Below are 17,606 nucleotides of genomic sequence, written 5' to 3'. Positions count from 1 at the left end.
GTGACCCCATAGACTGTAGCCCACTAGACTCTTCTGTCTATGGTATTCTCCAGGCAAGAATACTGGATTCGATTGCCATTCCCAGGTGGCTCAGTGGTAAAGAATCCACTTGCAATGTAGGAGACGCAGGTTCAACCCCTGGGCCAGGAAGTTCCCCTGGAGAAGGAAATGGCACTTCTCCAGTATTCTTGCCTGGGAAATCCTATGGGCAGAGGAGCCTGGTGGGCTACAGTCCATGGGGTCACAAAAAGTCTGACATGACTTAGTGACTAAGCAACAACACATTTTCAAGTGACTCTTTGCACATTCATTCTAAACTTCTGAAATATCCTTAAAAGACCTTATGCAAAAACACAAATATACATGCCAGAAAAGAGACTTCATTTTGTACCAGGCCAACCCACAGTTTGCTTTTTCTAGTCCTTTGCTTCTAACATTCAGGGCTTGCATAAGCTAGTTTGCTGAATTGCTTGTCTCTTATCCCTAGTCTTGTCTTTGGTTTCACACTACCAAGAGGGGGCAACTTTGAATTTTCTGGGCCATGGTCCTTCTAATGACTAACCAAGTGGATGAGTGTTATGAATCAGACAGAAATATATGTAAACGGCATCTTAACACTTAAAACAGTATTGTGAACTGATGCCTGAAGCAGAGTACACAGTTGGTGCTTGGGTCAACCCAGAGGGGTAGGGTAGGGAGGGGGGTGAGAGGGGGGCTCAGGATGGGGGGGACACGTATATACCTGTGGCTGATTCATGCTGATATATTCCAAAAACTGTCACAATATTGTAAAGTAATTATTCTCCAATTAAAATAATTAAAATATCAAAGAATCATTACCTAAATATCACTTTCATTTGGAAACTTTTCTCCTCTGTACATATTATTGTTATTAAAAATAAATGTTATTCATGCAAATATTCTAGCAGCATTGTTTGGTGTAGCCCAAAAGTGGAAAAGAAACAATTAGAACCCTGTATGGAACAGCTGATTGCTTCAAGATTGAGAAAGGAGTATAACAGGGCTGTCTGTTGTCACCCTGTTTGTTTAATCAATATGCTGAGTACATCATGAGAAATGCTGGGCTGAATGAGTTACAAGCTGGACTCAAGATAGGCAGGAGAAACATCAATAACCTCAGATATGTGTATGATATCATTCTAATGGCAGAAAGTGAAGAGGAACTAAAGAGCCTTTTGATGAGGGTGAAGGAGGAGAGTGAAAGAGCTGGCTTAAAACTAAATATTAAAAAAAAAAGCTAATACAATGTCATCCAGTCCCATTACTTCATGGCAAATAGAGGGGGGAAAGTGGAAGTAGTGACAGATTTCCTCTGCTTGGGCTCTAAAATCACTGCAGATGGTGACTGTAGTCATGAAATCAGAAGACATTTGCCTCTTGGCAGGAAAGCGATAACAAACCTAGACAGTGTGTTGAAAAGCAGTGACATTACTCTGCCGACAAAGGCCCGTATGGTCAAGGCTATGGTCTTCCCAGTGGTCATGTATGGTTGTGAAAGCTGGACCATAAAGAAGGCAGAGTGCCAAAGAATTGATGCCTTCAAACTGGTGCTGGAGAGTCCCTTGGAGAGCAAGGAGATCAAACCAGTCAGTCTCTGGATTCAGTCAACCATGAATACTCTCTGGAAGGACTGATGCTGAACCTGAAACTCCAGTATTTTGATCATATGATTTGAACAGCTGATTCATTGGATAAGTCCCTGGTGCTGGGAAAGATCAAGGGCAGAAGGAAAAGAGGGCATCAGAGGAAGAGGTGGCTGAATGGCATCACTGATGCAAGGACATGAACTTGGGCAAACTCTGGGAGATAGTGAGGGACAGAGAGGCCTGGCTTGCTGCAGTCCATAGGGTCACAAAGAGTTGGACATTGACTGGGCGACTGAACAACAAAAAGTGGAAAAACCCAAATGTCCATTAACTGATAGAAAGATAAACAAAAAATGTGGCCCATTCATACAATGAAATATTAGCCATAAAAAGGGATGAACTACATTTATAATGTGGACGGCCTCAAAAATAGTACACCAAGTGAAAGAAGCCAGACACAAAAGATGAGACTTTGTATTACTCCATTAATACAAAAATATCTAGAAAAGGCAAATTCATAGAGATGGAAAGTAGATCCATGGTTACCTGGAGCTGGAGCTAGGGATGAGGATTAACTGTAAAAGACACAAGAGATCTCACTGGGGTGACAGCAATACCCTAACACTGGATTGTGGTGTTATTGGATATGATACAAGAAATCACTATTTGGTCATTGTCCCTGGTTCCTGGGACATGATTCCTAAAATCCTTGGAGTCTCTGGGGTGATGAGTGGTCTAGATGGCTTCAGGAAGGAGGCTAGTAGCCAAATGACTCATGTTGGGGGCCCCTAGATGGCTTTAGGAAGGAGGCTAGTAAGCACAACTAGAGGGCTGTGCTGACCTCCAGAGAGGACAGAGGAGCTAACAGTGAGTTAATTAGTACTGGCTATCGATTCACTCAGTCAGAACTAGGTAATGGATGCTCCAAAGAACTCCAAACGTCAAGGCTCAGGGAGCTTCCAGACTGGTGAAAACACCAAGGTGTTGAGAGAGTGACATGCCTAGAGAGAGGTTGGGAACTCAGCACCCCTCCTGCATACCTTGTCCCTATGCCCACGTGATTGCTCCTGAGTTGCACCCTTTACCATAAACCAGTCATAGTAAGTATTTTCCTGTGTTCTCTGAATCCCTCTAGTGAGTTATCACACCTGAGGAGGGGGATGTTGCAGGAAGTGCCAAAGTATAGCTTGTCAGTGAGAAGTACAGGTGACAACCTGAGATTTGAGACTGGCGTCTGACATGAGGACTGTCTGCGGGGCTGAGCCCTGGCATCTGTGGGGTCTGGACAAACTCCTACATTTTTTTTTTCAGATCCACGTATCCTTTATTCCATGACCAACCACTGTGTTGCATCCAGGCAACACCACACAAACAGGCAGTCAACCACAGCCCAGCTGTACAACAATCGGAGGCTTACAGTGCATTTAAGGCTTTTAAATTTGGAAAAAAAAAGGTTTTTAAATAAAACTGAAGAACTCTCAAACCCAAATCCCCAACCAACAGAAGCAGTGTAAAAATTTTAAGCATCTTACATTTCTGTTGGTGCAACCCCAGTGTCAAAACCCAAATAACTCCTAAACTAAAAAGATTAGTTTGGTGAAATTTTAATTACATAAATTTTTCAAAGCATAAACGTCATTTTTTTGTCTTGGAAATGTTATAAAAAATTTTAATAGCCAAACATAGGAATAAAAACATATTAACAAAATGTATTCAATCACTTACATTGCAAACAAGGAATCTGCAGTCATTGCTGTGGGCTGACAGAAGAAAATTACTCAATAGGAATCTATGCACAATGTGATTGCAAATATGTACAGAAAAGTTGGCTAGGTTCTTTGTTAGACCAACCAGACAATCCAAATATTAAAACTCTGTGGACTAGTGTATTAAATTTACACTTTAAAAAAGTTTCATTTTGTTTAAGAATATTCCAGTTATATTTATATGGTTCCAGTTGATGAAGCCAATCACCATAGTTCCAGTAAATTACCCTTTAATTGATTTGTTTTGGGGAAAAGATTGGCATGTCAATAAAAATGAAGGAATTTTCATCACAATGGTTTCCAGTTCAACTAATCACAGCTTCACAAATAAACTGAACCCATGAATCCAGTGGCTGAAAGAGAGCTGCAGGTCAAATACTGAGAACACGGGTGGAGAGAGGTTGAAAGTGAAAAAGTGAAGTCGCTCAGTCTTGTCCCACTCTTTGAGACCCAGTGGACTGTAGCCCACCAGGCAAGAATACTGGAGTGGGTTGCTATTTCCTTCTCCAGGGGATCTTCCCAATCCAGGGATCAAACCCGGGTCTCCTGCATTGCAGGCAGGTGCTTTATCCTCTGAGCCACCAGGGAAGGCCACCAGGGGAGGCCACCAGGTAAGCCCACCAGGGAGAGAGGTTGAGTCCTGCATAAATGAATCCTGCATGACGGGTAAGGTGGAGAAAGGGGTGTGAGCAGCCTTTTTTACAGCATGAGAAAGTGGTCCCCCCACTCAGCTCTCATTCCCGCCCTGCAAGGCAATGAAGCTGGGTCACAACTATTCCGTTTAACATGATGTGTGAGTCGGAAGAATCTCTGGATAGGAAAGACCGAGAAGTCCTCGGCTGTCTGATGAGGATGCCAGAAAAACTGGGTGCTTCCTTGTGGTGATCACGCCATGACCGCTGTCCAGTGAAAGCATGTGTAACACGGAGGACTCGTGCTCACAGTCAGTGAGGTAGTATCAAGTCGTTGTCGTCAGGAATTGGGAAGTTCGCGAGAAATGAAGTTTTAGTCTCCCTAGGTATTGTGCGTAAAGCTCTAAGTCATTACGCCCGGCCCGTTCGACCCAGGGCGGCTCCACGGCCTGGGGACAGAGCTCGTACATGACCAGGTCGTGGGAGAAGTCAATGACCTCGTCCTCTGTGCCGTGAATAACTGACACGGGAGAGGTGACTTTGGAGATCTTTTCAATGCTGGGGAAGGCGTCAAAGCAGTACGTTTTCCTGCTGTCGGGAAAAGCCACAGGCCAGACCTCAGAGGCGAATGGAGAATCACGGCAGCACGCTCGTACCGGGAGGGCAGGTCTACCGGGGGAGCGGAGGGGGGGCTGTCCCAATGCTCTGGCCATACAAGATGGTGTTCTCCGGACTTAGGCCGTACGTGGCAATCCATGCTCCAGTGATGGTACGATATCAGAGCACACCAGGAAAAGCTAGTGTCTGCAGCTAGCTCATCACAGGCTGATACAGACAGCAAGAAGATGTTGCTGGGAGGCAGACAGCTAACTTTTGTGCATTTCAATGATGCAGATCTTTCCAGATGCTCAGCGCCTGCCACGCGGCGTCGATGTCTGCGTGGAGGTTCTTCTTGGGCGGGGCGGGGGGGGGGGGGTTGACGGAGCTGACGCCGTAGCTGGAGTAGGTCGTAGGAGATGTTGCAGTTGATGCACGAGCCCAGACCGATGTAGAAGTTGCACATCTGGCCCAGGTCCCCCGCGTTGCGGTGCGAGAAGAGCAGCGTGTAGCGGCTGGAGGGCGCGCAGCGCACGAACATGCAGCTTAGCCGGTTGTTCCCGGCGGTGCACGAGAAGACCTCGACCGCTTCCAGCTAGCGCTGCGAGCAGTCGGCGCGCTTGCTCAGGTGCAGGCTGCACGCGCCGGCCCCGGGCCCCCGTCTTCGGACTGCGGCCGCGGCGGAGGTGGAGTGGAAGCGGCCGAGGCCGGAGCGGGCGCGCCGGGGCCGCGCTGCTCCGGCGCCAGCACAATGTAGGTGGGCTCGGGCGGCAGGCAGGCCAGCTTGGCGGCGATGGGGCTCGGGCAGGGCGGGCAGCAGAAGAGCCAGCACAGCTAGCCCAGCGAGAAGCCGTTCATTCTGGGGCCTGGCTCCGGCATCCGGGCGGCTGGAGCGCGCCGCCGCCGCCTGCACAGGAGGCAGGCAGGCAGGCCCGCTGGGGAGCGAAGGCGGGCGGGCGCGCGCGGCTGGAGGCCCGGCGGGGAGGCCCCCGGGCGGAGGTTGGTGGGGGCGGGGTGCGGGGAGGCTGGGCAGGCCCGGCGGGCGCGGCGCTGGGAGCCGGGGCGGGTCAGCTGCGGCCCAGCGGGCCGGCAAGGCGCCAAACTACAAATTGAATTGATTTGCAGGACACCCTATTGGCGCTGAGCGCGGAAGGATTGATGCTTTTGAACTGTGGGGCTGGAGAGGATTCTTGAGAGTCCCTTGAACTGCAAGGACATCCAACCAGTCCATCCTAAAGGAAATCAGTCCTGAATATTCATTGGAAGGACGGATGCTGAAGCTGAAACTCCAATACTTTGGCCAGCTGATGTGTAGAACTGACTCATTTGAAAAGACCCTGATGCTGGGAAAGATTGAAGGCAGGAAGGGAAGGGGACGACAGAGGATGAAATGGTTGGATGGCATCACCGACTCAATGGACGTGACTTTGAGTAAGCTCTGGGAGTTGGTGATGGACAGGGAGGCCTGGGGTGCTGCAGTCCATGGAGTCGCAAAGAGTCCGACCCGACTAAGCAACTGAAGTGGGAGAACTGATTGGTGTGGGGAAAAAACCCACGTATCTGTTAGAAGTAAAAACAGCTCATTGCACAACTCAGGAAAATGAGTAAAACTCAGTGACCCACTTAGAATGGGTGAATTTTATGGTATGTAAATTTTATCTAGATAAAATTGTTAAAACTGGTTTCCCTGGTGGCTCAGCAGTAAAGAATCTGCCTACCAATGCAAGAGATGTGGGTTCAGTCCCTGGGTGGGGAAGATCCCCTGGAGAAGGAAATGGCAATCCACTCCAGTATTCTTGCCTGGGAAATTCCATGGACAGAGAAGCCTGGTGAGCTACAGGCCGTGGGGTTGCCGAGAGTCGGATATGACTTAGTGACTAAACAACAACAAAGTTGTTGAAAAAGGGAAACCCTCAAAAAGAACAGACGTGTAAATGAGATGTGATGCACACTGTCCCAGGTGCATTGCTCAACGACCCAGCTACCTGGATGAGCAGGAGTCTAAACCACCCCTAGGAGACACTGGAGCACCTACACTTTTACTGGTGTCAGGGACGGAGGACCAGTTTCACTTAAACCCATCTCCAAGAATGCTTTCAGTTGGCAAGTTTTGCTTCTGGCAGCTTTTCGGGCACCTGACAAGAGGTAGAAGCTGCAGATTCCAAGTGATAAAAGGACCATGTGTTTCAGATTTAGCATTTTTACTCATAAAGGGCTCACTTGCTCCATTGGTTTGTACGCTCCTGGGGTCCATTCCCTGCATAGTGTGTACAGAATGTGGCAGAAGAAGGTGCCAGGAGCTCAGAGTAGCTTTTGAAATGGATCAAAACTCTGAAGGCAGGACTTCTCTGGCTTAATGTTAAGCTAATGGCCCATGTGATGGCTTCACAGTGTAGGACATCCTGGCCTTTTGTTTGGGTGGAGAATGTATAATTACCTGAATTTTTTTTCCCCAGACATCAACAATCATGTCTTGTCCCATTTAATTTCATTAGTTAAGTTTATAATAATTAGTTAGTTATTATCCAGTCATAGAAATGTACACTCAGACAGACTTTGGTCTTTTTCTTTTCAGAAAAAGAAGTTTGGATTTTTCCATTTAAGAGGTATGCCCATCTTATCAAAATCTACTCTTAAACGTTTTAGACTTTGAGGATTGGTAATTTTCTTTTTTTAAACAAATGCTAGCTTTTCCTTTTGAAATGGCTTAAACTTTTAAATCCTTAACAGCTTATTTTTTATTATAAAATGATTGTTTTTTATTATGAAGTGATTGAGATGCCACAAGTAAGTGCTTGAATAAATAATGACATATCAATGCTATGAAATGCCCATAGCCATTAATAAGAAATGTGAACTAACACACAAAGAATTAGAAGATAAGCAAAAATAAATAAATTGCAAAATAATCCACCTTCTCTGATTTTTCCCAAGAAGACTTTGCAAAGACCAAATAGAAGGCATTGGCAACATTTACAGAAGTGGCCATGAATTTTACCTGGGGCAGCGGGGACTGCACAGATGGCTGACCTCAGGGACACGATGCTGAGGACTTACAGACCCTACTCTCCACTGAGCACCAAGACAGCAAACCAAGGACTTTCCTGGCGATCCAGTGGTTTGAACTCCATGCAGAGGCACAGGTTCGATCCCTGGTCGGGGGAACTAACATCCTGCAAGTCAAGTGGCTCATCCAAAAAACAAACAAACAAAAGGACGGCAAACCAGATGTGATCTGTAAGTTGAAACAAGGAGGAAAGCTATGGACCAAGGAGGGAGAAATGCGAGGTAGGTGCTAACTGGCAGGTTCCCTCCCAGAACCTGAGAGGGAAAAGATTTGTATGTGAGATTTCTATAATATAAAGAGCTCACTTTATGGCAAAATTAAGGAGCCCACCTTATGGTAAAACAGTTGTGAGGATGTGTCTATTCCGTCATAACATTGAAAGACTCATAAAGAACAGCCTACGACTTTTTCTGAAAAGATGATGACCTGACAAACTGACAATAGAACAGGTGAGCTTTCCACCCTGGAGATGTTCTCTTGCAGGAAAATCCAGACCAAGGTGAGGATATTGGAAAACATGTTGGTGTGAGGGCTTCCCTGGTGGCCCAGTCAGTAAAGAATCTGCCTGCAATGCAAGAGATGCAGGTTCGATTCCTGGGCTGGGAAGATCCCCTGAAGAAGGGCATGGTAATCCACTCTAGTACTCTTGCCTGGAGAATCCCATGGACTGAGGAGCCTGTAAGGCTACAGTCCATAGGGTTGCAAAGAGTCAGACACAACTGAAGTGACGGAGCACACACACATGCACCTGTTGGTTTAACCTCCATACTTACTTCTCCAAAAAATAAATCCCCCAGCAGTGTGATGCACTTAGAATGAATTTGAATCATAATCTAGATGTGGCAGATCATGAGGCAGATAATACGTGGATGAAGTTATTTGCTTGATGAAAGATGGTTCTGTCCTGGTTCATTCATGTTGGATTAAAACCCTGAATATAAGCCCTGAGTGAGAGCTTCCAGTCAAAATTCAAACTTCATCATACACCTTGGAATTCCCTGTGAAGACATCTGCTCTGAAAGTAATGAATCTGGGGTTGGGGAGGAATCAATGATAGCTCACCTCCTAACCAAACAAGGATCCATACCAGAATGAGAAGTCCTGTGAACACCATCAAAGTGAGAAGCCTAGAGCCAGAAGTCACATTTCATGAGTGTCATAGCATTCATACAGGGCAGAAATCTTATGAATGTAATCACCATGGAAAACCTTTTTCAAAAAAAAGTTGTACATCTCATGGTATATCAGAGATTTTATACTGGAAAAAATTCTTTTAAATGTAATCAACATGGAGAAACCTTTAACTGCAATTCAACCCTCAATAGACACCACCATGAATTTCATACAGAATAGAAATTCAATGAATGTTTTGAATGTGGGCAATTCTCCTTTCTTAATGTACATCAGAGCCAGTGTGGATGTTTGTTATTTGCAACTGAGTCAGACTCCAGCAGAAAACAGAGGGACTTCTCAAATCAAGATGACTTAGCGCTGAAGAATTGATGCTTTTGAACTGTGGTGTTGGAGAAGACTCTTGAGAGTCCCTTGGACTGCAAGGAGATCCAACCAGTCCATTCTGAAGGAGATCAGCCCTGGGATTTCTTTGGAGGAAATGATGCTGAAGCTGAAACTCCAGTACTTTGGCCACCTCATGTGAAGAGTTGATTCACTGGAAAAGACTGTGATGCTGGGAGGGATTGGGGGCAGGAGGAGAAGGGGATGACAGAGGATGAGTTGGCTGGATGGCATCACTGACTCGATGGACATGAGTCTGAGTGAACTCCGGGAGTTGATGCTGGACAGGGAGGCCTGGCATGCTGTGATTCATGGGGTCGCAAAGAGACAGACACGACTGAGCGACTGAACTGAACCCAAATATCAATAGGAGTACTTGAAAAGGTTTTATTCAAAAGTGTAGATGTGAGGAAGGCACAAGGGATGGTGCAGTAACTCCAGCCCTAAACCCAAGAGGCAATGCACCTCAAACGGTTAAAACTGCAGAAATTAGAGAAAGATGATTTAGAAGGATCTGTGGCTTTCTCGGGGGTGGGAGGCAGTCCAGAAGAATCAAAACCTCCAACCTCACTCAACTCTCTGTCTCTGAGGTCTCCCCAGTGGGCCAGCGGCTGAATCCAACAAGATGCCAGACAGCAAGGGAGCCTGTGATGTGGTCAGCCTTTCAGAACAGAGAGATAAAGATGGATCTGGAGGGCAAACGGAAGATACCCAGTTCAGTGAACAGGAACCCTAGCTGACAAACCTCCAAGAATCAACCTGGGTGCCCTGTTCCCACTGTAGCCCAGAGCCTGGTAAAGAGCCTGGTCCAGAATAGACATTTGATAGAAATTGTTGAAATTAATAAAGGACCAGGGGAACAAAGGCAGACTCTTATTCAGCAGGAGAAAACTCAGAACTCGTCTGCCTGACCATCTTTTCCAAGGCCCCTGGGGAGCATAGGAAGGAGATGCTTTTGTAACATACATTTCCTGTTACTAGACAATAACAGAGCAAAAGACTAGGAATTCAGCAAGAGCTGATGACCTTAAAGAAAAGAGGGAAAGGTAAAAGGAAAGCTGGGGGCACTGGACTGGAAGCTTGAAGTGTAATACCTATAACAGGAAGAATCTTTGTATTCTGTTACATGTTAATCATTAAAGGGATGTGGTTTATAAGCTTAAATTATGTATAATGGCACATCTCTGGGAACCCTGCCTCCAAAGGAATGAGCATTAAGCTAAAATACCTTTGTTTAACTCACAGGAAACTTCTTGACCAGGCCTACCTGTGAATAACTGCAGGAAGGAAGAAATTAACACAGCCCAAATGGCTACCCACTGCAGTATTCTTGCGTGGAGAACTCCACGGACAGAGGAGCCTGGCAGGCTATAGTCCACGGGGTTGCAAAGAGTTGGATACAACTGAGCACCTAACACACACACACACAGGAGGTGACTGGAACCAGGAAATTTTCAACTTTACTCCCTCCCCTCTGAGTATAAAAGAAGCCTGAATTCTAATTCAGACAAGATAGTTCTTTGGGACAGGAGTCTGCCCTCTCCTCGATCTGCTGGCTTTCTGAATAAAGTTGCTGTTCCTTGCCCCAACACTCATCTCTCAATTTATTGGCTTGCTGTGCAGACAGGGAAGGATGAGAAATGAGATGGTTGGATAGCATCACCAACTCAATAGATATGAACTTGAGATAATTCTGGGAGATAGTGGAGGACAGAGGAGCCTGGGTAGGCTGCAGTCCATGGGGTCACAAAAGAGTCAGACACAACTTAGTGACTGAACAACATGCAGTGAGTGGTATGAACTTGGACATAGTAACATATCTCAGCAAAGCCTCATAATTCTTCATGATAGTTGTTACTTCTTACACTCAGTAGTTAAGAAAACTGAGGCTCAGAGAGCTTAGGTAAGTTTCCCAGGGCCACACAGTAACTTGGAGACAAGATTTGAATCTGGATCAATCTGCAGCCTAAGCCTGTGGTTTTTCCACCCAGCAGGGCACAGAATAAACTCCCCCATGGGTGTCAGCTCTAAAGAATAACTTAATGGCTTAAAGGCAAAAATGCCTTCACTCTGCTGATATATCACAAATAGTTATTAACATGGTTTCTTTTATGACATTCTGAAGTCAGGAAAGGCTTTATTTCATCAAATAAAAAAATGAAGTTTGTCAGGGAGCTAGGAAAAGCCAAACAACTTTCTTGGATTTCCTATAGCCCTGACTATTTAATCACAGCCATTTTTTATTGATTCTAAATTCCCTGATTAAGGAACAGGCTGTGGCCATGTTTCAAGGACATCAGGATAGCAAAAGACTGGCAAAGAGGGGTTAATGTTTGTAGAAGCAGAATGAGTTTTATCTGTGCCATAGTATTCATAGATCATTATGAAATGATATTTATTTTACCAAACTAACAAAAGATTTTAAAAACCAAATAGAAATCACTTAAAGGCAAAGAAATTCACATAGTCTGTTATCAAAAGCTGCATTCCAAGAAATTTTTTTTCTCTTAACAAAGAGAGGAAACCAAATTCCAGTCTGTTACAAGCTTATATTCACAGTGAAATAGTAGTTATTTGCAATAAAAATTTCAAAGGCAGTTCAATGTCTTAGAAAACTTTTCTCAGGGTCCACTTTCCACAAGCTTTTTTTTTTCACTTTCTGTATCCATCACTGTGTCCATTCAGAAACAGCCACCCATGAGACTTACTTCCTTTTCCCTTAATAAAATGTAACTCCATTTCTTATACCTCTTTATTAAAAACATACATCTTACTTTCCTTAAGCAAACGTGAACTGTCCTTTATGCCAGCACTCTGTAGATTTGTAAACAAAAATCACCCAAAGTTCTTATCTCATTTACATTTTTTTTCTTTAAAAGTTGCTTCACACTGAGTGACTTCCTTTGCTGACAAATTTGTAACAGATATAATAAGATCATATTTAGTCTACAATAAACCTAAGCACAATAAAAGTATTACTCAATGTTGATGAACTTTAAGACATGTCTATATTAATTAGATTAACAGACAAGCATTAATACCAGGTTAATTTAATACTGATTATTTCCCAGTTCATGTGAACCTGAAATTCATTTAGTTTAATTTCTCTTGAATTTAGAATTATTTGATTTGCATGTGTTAACTTTTCTTTAGGTCAATTAAATTAGAGATTGTCTACAAATTAACCTTAGCAACAGTATCCAAAGACAAAGACACACACTGAGACATACATAAATCCAGATAGACAGATATCACATAGTTTTCCACTAGAGATTTAAAGTGTCCCTTTGTTTTTTTGTTTCTTGGCTTGAAGTTCTGCCAATTTGCCCAAAGCTGAAGTCTCAGGCAGAGTGGATTGTGTCTCTTAAGGTTACGATGAGTCAATTTCAGGCTATTTCCTAGTCAAGAAAAGAATTTAACAAGTCAGCTTTTTCTAACTGCACATGCAAAAAGAACAGGTTTTGCAATTTTAGAAGGATTTCATTTTAACCAGTTTTCTTCTGAGTCTAAAGATCGTCATGGCCATCCAGTGTCAAACAGTTCATCTCCCTTTTTTATATTCATAGTTCTATAGCTAAAATATAGACCAAATAGTGCTCAAGTAGGCTTTGATGACAAAGACAGACCGACTGATAAGATGTTGTCCCAGCAGAGATTGTCCCTTGTGGGAACTGAGGTCTTAGTCTGATCAGAAGACTCTGAAGGAATAAGGGAACTTGCAAAAGTTGGGGAAGCTTGTTTTCCTCCCCATTTTCTATCCGTCTACCTCCCTGAGAGATAGGGGAGTTAGAAGGAGATTCTTTAGAATGTTTAGGAGAGTTTTTCCAGGCTTTTGGTTATAGGAAAAAGTCCTGGGCCAAAGGGATGACAGAGAGGAAGAAAGAAGGAGGGTTGAGGGAATAGGGTGGCAATAGAAAGATACATGCATCACGAGTCCCTCAGATTTGGATTCTGACTGAGTGTCATAGGGTTTAAGCATAAGGAATGACAAAAGAGATCAAGTTGGAGGATTGTGTTGTAATTTATTGTGCAATTAAGAGTCCATTTTTCTTGGTTCCCCAATTCATACCGACTGCAAGTTTCATTGCGAAAGACTACAAGTGTCTTCTTTTTAAGACTTTCAGGGTCAAATTTTTTCCAGTTCCTGTAATACAGCCTAGAGGTGAGCCTGAGGGAGGTTCTTGAGATGTACCTAAGCCCATTCTTACGATGGGGGTACCGAGAGTTCAATGGCCACAGAAGACATCCCAACTGTCCCAATATACCCTCTGTGTGCAACTGAGACACTGTACATCTAATGGCACAACAATCCCAACAGCGAGAGGTGCTGCCTGAGCTTACGACAGAGAGTGGCACAAACTAGACTAGGCACACGCCTCGGTACAAACAGTGTGAAAATGCATCTGGTGGGTAGGGCAGGAAAGGACAAAAGAGGTTCGCAGACCAGTGTGACTTGGTGTATGGTGATTTCCTGAAATCTGGAAGACACTCTTTGCGATGACTCAGAAACCACTCTAGGCTAAATTTGGAATGAGGAAGGAAAAGTGAAAGCAGCAGGGAAGACAGGCTGAGGAATCTGCCTTGTAGTCCTACCTGGAAGGCAGTGGCCAAGGGAAGTGGGCTCAGTGTTTGCTTGGGCCAATATGCGTCTGACATTGCACAGAAGTTTTCTTGCTAGTAACAGACCTTCTAATAGCCTGGCCCATTCCAAAATCCCCTTATCCTGTCATGGGATAAGTTGTGGTCACCCTAATGGTTTTTAAGTTCCTGACAACTTCTTTGGTGGCTCAGCCAGTAAAGAATCCACCTGCAATGTGGGAGAACTGGTTTTGATCCCTGGGTTGGAAGATCCCCTGGAGGAGGGCCTGGCAACCCACTCCAGTATTTTTGCCTGGAGAATCCACATGGACAGAGGAGCCTGGTGGGCTACTGTCCATGAAGTTGCAGAGAGTTAGACACGACTGAGCAATGAAGCAGAGCACAGTGCACGTGCAATTTTAATTGGTCTGGTCCTCAGCTTAAAGGACAAGGAGGAAAGGCACCCTCATCTACTTGGGTGCCAGTTATTGGGGTGCAGTGTGATGTGGGGACTTTGGAACATGCCAGAGAGTAACCCTGGCCAGAGTTTCTCAGTTGGTTCCATAATCACTTGCCTGTTCACAGAGAGTTCAAGGAAAAAGAAACAAGAGAGGAAAAGAGAGAGAGGGAGAGCCGCACAGAGTCCCTGAATGGGCCACCAAATGTTGAGGCAGTTCAAGTGCCAGCTGGAAAAGAATTGCCAGACACAGAGCTTTTCAGATGGGAGTGAGTTTAGTAAGAGCAAAAAGTAGAGATAATGTAGGCACTGTGAGTGTAGCAGGCCAACCTCTTGATCAGAGAGAGTCAACAGTTTTTGTGGAATGGCACCCCACTCCAGTGTTCTTGCCTGGAAAATCCCATGGACAGAGGAGCCTGGTAGGCTGTAGTCCATGGGGTCGCTAAGAGTCAGATACGACTGAGCTACTTCAATTTCACTTTTCACTTTCATGCGTTGAAGAAGGAAATGGCAACCCATTCCAGTGTTCTTGCCTGGAGAATCCCAGGGACGGGGGAGCCTGGTGGGCTGCTGTCTATGGGGTTGCACAGAGTCGGACACGACTGAAGCTACTTAGCAGCAGCAGCCAATTTTTATAGTCTCAAGAAAATTCCTGCTGGAATGTTGCCACTAGATGATTGGTTAGGGCACTATTGAGTGACTACTGAGGGAACATTTTTGCCTAATTTGGGTCAAGAAGCCTGCTGGTGATTATCTGGAGGATTTTGGTAATGGTTACAAAGGATTTCAGTCATCTTCGGAGGTGACCTTGGTTCTAGGCTCTACTTTTGTGACCTTTGTACTAGACCTCACATTTGTGGCCTTGGGGCAGGACTTAAAAAAATCTATAGAGGAATTTCTCCTGACAGATTTCTCAAACTTGGTGCATTTGTATTCTATTGCTGAATAATGTATTTCCACAAATATAGGGGATTAAAAAAAAACCAAGTCTGTTATTTCAAACTTGATGCGTGAATCAGGAGTTAAAGCACAGCTTAATTTAGCTGTCATTCAGAGAAAGAAGATGGTGTGAAGACACAAGGGAATGCCATCTATAATCCAAGGAATATTTGAGGTATCAGGAGCTAGGAGAGAGGGCTGGAAAAGATTCTCCCTGAAGTTCATAGCAGCTTTATTTATTCTTGCAAAAACTTGAAAACAACCACAATGACCTTCAGTAGGTGAACTGGAAAAGAAATTGCTAGCTCCAGATAGTCAAATACTGTTCGAAACTAAAATGAAATGAGCTCTCAAGCCCTGAGAAAATGTGGAGGAATCTTAAATGCTGCCAATAATTGAAAGCAAAAATCTACATGCTTCATAATTCCGACTATGTGACATTCTGGGAAAAGGCTCTACCCTCATGACCTGATTTCTTCCCAAAGACCCACCTCCAAATATCATCACTTTGGAGATTAAACTTGAACAGATGAAGTTTGGAGGGATGCAAACTTTCATTCCACAACATTCATTCCTTAAGTTTTATACAAAGTTCTTGTCCTTTCCAAGATCCCACTCAGGGATACTGCATGCATTTACTTGTCTTGTCTCCTAAGGCTCCTCTCAGCTGTGAATCCTCTCTGACTTTCCTTGCTTTTGATGATTTCGACAAATTTGATGAATACTAGTATATTTTAGTATGTCCCTAGATTACAGTTTTTCTGATGCTCTTCCAGTAACTAAACTGAAGTTACGGGTATTTGGGGGAAAATGGTCTTAGAGGGAAAGTTCCATGTTCATTAAATCAACAAAATAATTTATGCCTAATAATGTTGGTTTATGGTTATTGAGGAAGTGGCTCACTTGTATTTGTCAGGTTTCTCCACTGTAAAGTTACTCTCTTTTCCTTCTTCCATTTTGTCCTCTCTGGAAGGGAGTCACAATCTGCAGCCCAGAGTTCAGGAGTGTTGAGCTGGGTTTCCCCTTCTTTAGAGTGAACTGTCTTTACAAATTATTTGGAACTTTCCTGTACAAAAGATATTTACATATTCTCGTCCATTTATTAATGTATTCAGTTATTTATTTATATCAATAGGGGGTCATAGATTTATTTTATTTGAGGTTATAATCTGTCTTGGTCTATTTGTGATGCTATAACAAAATATCACAGACTGGGTGACTTAGAAATTTATTGCTCACAGTTCTGGAGGCTTGAATTCCACTATGACTGTGGCAGCATGATGGTGTGAGGGTCTTGTATTGGACTGCAGATTTCTTATTGTAATCTCACATGGCAGAAGGAACTAGGAAGATCTTGGGGTTCTCTTTCGCAAGGGTACTAATCCCATTCATAACAGAGAATTCCTCATGAACTAGTAGTGTTCCAAATGCTCCAATTTCTAACATGGTCACCTTGAGCATTAATATTCTGAAATGTGAATTTTGAAGGGACAAAAACATTCAGAAATATATATACATATGTGTGTGTGTATATAAAAATATATCTCTAACATTTGATATATCTGTTACTCAAATTGTTTCAGCTTTCTCCACTGGGAGATCTTTCTGTTGGTTTCTGAGCCTCTCTGACAAACTCCCATCAATGGTTTTTGCTTTTTCATTTTGTTTTCTTTTAGTTCTTCAATTCCATATTTTCTGAAGGATATTGAATTTTTGATAGGATCTCTAAACACAAAGCAGAGAGATTAGCCTTTAATGAAAGGTCTTTAGAACAGAAGGGCCAAGTGATTGAATTAAATCATTTTTATTTTGAAATAAATCATTTAGTAAAGACAGATTCACTCATTTATTAAATTAAACATTAATGGCCTGACATGTGGCAGTAAGTGATCTGGCAACTGAGGATTCAGCCTCTTCTTCATAGAACTGATAGAATTTACATCTTGTTTGAGAAAGAGACAACACATACATCGGGGTTCATTTTTCATGATGCAGGACTTTCAGTCTAGTTAAATAACATCCGTCTTGCAACACATAGTTCAGGTTTCAGTTACCACAGGAAACTGAATAATTGCATAAAGTATGACTAATAATTGCATAAAGCTGCTTACTCTCCTTCAGCCCACAAATCACTATGTAATAACAGATGCTCATCACGACCAATGAACATTCATATCAAGTCTCTGAAAGTCTATAGTGTGGTCACTGTGACTCTCACTCAGTTTAGGCAGAAACAGCGGGATGTGTAGTTGTGTTGTCTCCTCTCTTCCGGTGATGAGCCCACATGACATTTACAAAATGGGTAATTGTAATAGGGAACCAGCATCGAGGATGAACGTGCACTGGGAAACAATGATGAACGTGCACTGGGAACGTGCACTGGAAGTTATATTCAAGATGAAAATAAATGGGTTACAGAAGAAATAGCTGACCGTGGAGTGGTAACTT

At 43.7% G+C, this 17,606-nt stretch overlaps 1 pseudogene; it reads right to left on the bottom strand.

The window, feature by feature from the left end:
* Positions 1-4,345: 4,345 nt before the first annotated feature.
* On the bottom strand, positions 4,346-5,481 carry LOC138091769 (alpha/beta hydrolase domain-containing protein 17C-like; annotated as a pseudogene).
* Positions 5,482-17,606: the final 12,125 nt, after the last annotated feature.

Source organism: Capricornis sumatraensis, chromosome 15 (assembly GCF_032405125.1).
Source record: "Capricornis sumatraensis isolate serow.1 chromosome 15, serow.2, whole genome shotgun sequence".
Classification (NCBI taxonomy): domain Eukaryota; kingdom Metazoa; phylum Chordata; class Mammalia; order Artiodactyla; family Bovidae; genus Capricornis; species Capricornis sumatraensis.
This window is presented reverse-complemented; position numbering and strand designations above follow the sequence as displayed.